This window comes from Lasioglossum baleicum, chromosome 19 (assembly GCF_051020765.1).
Source record: "Lasioglossum baleicum chromosome 19, iyLasBale1, whole genome shotgun sequence".
In the NCBI taxonomy this organism is placed as follows: Eukaryota; Metazoa; Arthropoda; class Insecta; order Hymenoptera; family Halictidae; genus Lasioglossum; species Lasioglossum baleicum.
Genome location: NC_134947.1, coordinates 1,031,387 through 1,034,558, shown reverse-complemented (window position 1 = coordinate 1,034,558; position 3,172 = coordinate 1,031,387). Strand labels below are relative to the sequence as shown.

At 35.6% G+C, this 3,172-nt stretch overlaps 1 long non-coding RNA gene across 1 annotated transcript; it reads right to left on the bottom strand.

Moving 5' to 3' along the window:
• Positions 1-893: 893 nt before the first annotated feature.
• LOC143218294 (uncharacterized) lies at positions 894-2,949 on the bottom strand. Its single transcript, XR_013011015.1, has 3 exons — positions 2,902-2,949; positions 2,739-2,831; positions 894-1,250 (listed from the first exon to the last, which is right to left on the bottom strand). It is a non-coding gene; the product is annotated as an uncharacterized LOC143218294 (long non-coding RNA).
• Between the last annotated feature and the right edge of the window lie 223 nt (positions 2,950-3,172).

The following is a 3,172-nucleotide window of genomic DNA, read 5'->3' as shown; positions in this document are numbered from 1 at the left end:
ACTTTATCGACATCTGCCACATTAGTGCGATCTGCCCTTACCGACGGCGCTGCCCTGTATAACGGCATTCGCCGCATTAATCAGTGCGACCGTGCTGCCATCTTGCGGGGAAGCGGAATCCAGGATAGAGTGGCGTTCCAGCTGGACTGCAGAAAGCTGCATTCCGCGTGGACTGGTTCCAGGTGGAGTCTACCTGTAATCGTTTTCGTCACTCCCCGTGGAGTCCGTTGTGCTATCAGGGTATATTCTCTGTCTTCAGCAAAGAGGATTAGATAGAGGTGACACTCCCATAAGAGCGGTCATAGGAATAATGGAATGGAGCATATCGCTGCGGGGCGGAAGCCAGTTTTGGGGTGCGGGGAACGACGATCACGTGGTACTCTGGTGCTCAACTGGTGATTGGTTGTGATCGCGCAAGCGCATTCGTACTTTTAGAAGACATTTGGCTGATCTGACTGGATCTGACACTGTCTGACACCGACTAACGCTCACTGACGCGGACAGAGAAGTGAATTATAAGTTTTAAAAATTAGACAATGCCGCTGTGTATTGTAAAAATCGTAAGAGACATCGTCCGATTTTGAGAGAAAGACAAGTAAACAATATTAATAACTTCTCACATATCATCGGTAAGAAAAATATTCTATTTGTGTACATAAAAATTATATTGTATTATTAAAATGAGACAAATGATATAAAGTTACACACTGTGAATTAATTTTGTAATAGGTTTCCAAAGGATGAAAAGCTAAAATCGTTTTGGGCAGATATAATGCAGCTAAATGTAGAGTTGATTCCAAATGGAGCAAGAATCTGTTTCGCACATTTTACAGAAAATGACTTCAAGATTGTACATGGTAGAAGGATACTTGCACCAAATGCACTACCACATATAGGTATGAAATAATGTTACTATTATCAGGATTAGGAAATACATTAGATTCCTATATAAAACGGGGGATACATTCTGTGTTAAGGGAGATTTATACAGGCCAACGAGCTGTACATATGCTGTGATTTTCATGTATGTCTTAATGAATAGTCAGATATAATATGTGTTTCGATGGTGTATCTGTTTTGCTCGGCTCATCCACAGCTCAACTTGTGCATTGCTTTATACAGTACCTTTTGTATATTTGTTTAGAACGTGCAATTGAGGATACTCAAAATGATATAATTATGTCGTCAACTTCTGCATCGGATACATCTAAAGTAGATAGAGCAACATCTCCCATCCCTGGATGCAGTGACTGTAAGAAATATTTCATTCTATTTAATATAATATATCTAATAATTTTCTACAAAATTAATATTTCTTATGCATTATATTTTTAATGCTTTTTAGTTGTGGATCAGTCTACAAGTATGTCACCGAAGAAAGAGGAAAACTCTTTGGAAAAAGAATACCTTCAAAAACAACTGCAAGACACAAGAAATTTTATATAAGAAAGATGAAAGATCTGCAGCAAAGCCTTCGACGAAAGAAATAAAAAATTTGCTCTTTGAAGGGAATCCTGGACTCATTGAGGGACAAGAATATGTTAGCGACTGAAGAATTGCAGATGTTAGAAGATATATAGTAGCGGACAAAAGTTTAAGGCCGCTCTAAAGAAGACGATAACTTTTTTAATATTGTACTATACGATGTGAACTTTTTTGGGAAGCTAGAGCAATTAGTTTACTAAAGGATGTGAAAAGAAATTTTGAAAGACTTTGAAAGACAGTTATGGAAGAATAGGGGTATAAGTGTCAACAAACAGTTTAATAAGAACTAACAATAAGAACATTCGCTTTGACATTACATTATAGACATAATGTAATATATTAAATAATAAAATTGACAAAACCCAATTTTGTTACGAAAATTATTAATAATACATCCTAATCCCTTTTATGCAATAGATATTAACAATTGTACAATTTAATATTTAAGTAATTGGATTAGCATTTTATGACATTTTTGATATTTCATTATAAAACTAACCGATATTTACTTATATAGTGATCAGTTATATACTGTTGCACATTCGTTAAAGTTTCTTAAGTGCAGAAAAGTAAAAGATAATATCCTAGTTATTCCTATTTCTAAATAACAATGTTTTATGTATTTGTAAAATTAAATACCAAACAGATAAGATTTTTCATATCTATAGATTCTAACTTTTAACCGTTTAATTTTGATATGCATTTATAAATAAAACACTTTGTTTCTTTATTTTATTGAAAATATTCTATCGTAATTTATAATTGTTAACAAACTAAAAGTCTCATCTTCAAATTTCGCGCGTATATGCTAGAACCAATCACCAGTTGAGCACCAGAGTACCACGTGACCGTGCTCCCCGCTCCGCGGATTTGGCTTCACTCCCCTCGCCTAAAGTAACACTTTGTGCTCCGTCCCCTTATTCCTATGTCCATGGTTAAAATGTGTACCCCGTTTCGCAGCGCTCCCAAAGTGTCCGAACTATTCGTCTATCCCCTTGCTCCGCACCCCGAAAACAGTCCCACCATATAATACCTCATTTTACGGTTCGGTCTACATTATACTCGAAGACTAAATTTTTTCTGACTATACAATTTTAAAACATTAATTCATACATACATGTTATATAGTTAAGAAGGAATAATATAAAATATAATTGAATAATACATTTACATTTATTTTCAAAAGAAATATACGTATACATATATAAATACATACATATTTACAGCAACTTATACATATTGACTCAACTTACATATGTATGTGGCCCTTTGGGTATATTAAACAAACTACGAACGTTCTGCTCCACTTTTTGCTTGCAAATGCAGTAATGTATAGGCATTTTTGTCTAATTTCGAAAACACAAACAAACACAAAACAAAAATACTTGGAAATATAGGAAACAATGAACTACTCACAGCGATTTGATTACAAATGGCGTACATATTTCAGTCATTTCAGTCGGCATGTACAAGAAAAATATATGAAGGGAAATAGACTGAATAGAACTGAAAGGTATAGTTCGGTATCGGAGACACTAGTTGGCGCTGTAAAAGAGAGTGATCAAGCAGTGTCACCTCTATCTAATCCTCTTTGGTCTTCAGTTGGTCCCAGTTGGTCCTCGTCAGTCCTCGTTGGTCCTCGTCAGTCCTCGTTGGTCCTCGTGCAGAATCTCTTTCGGAAACGTCG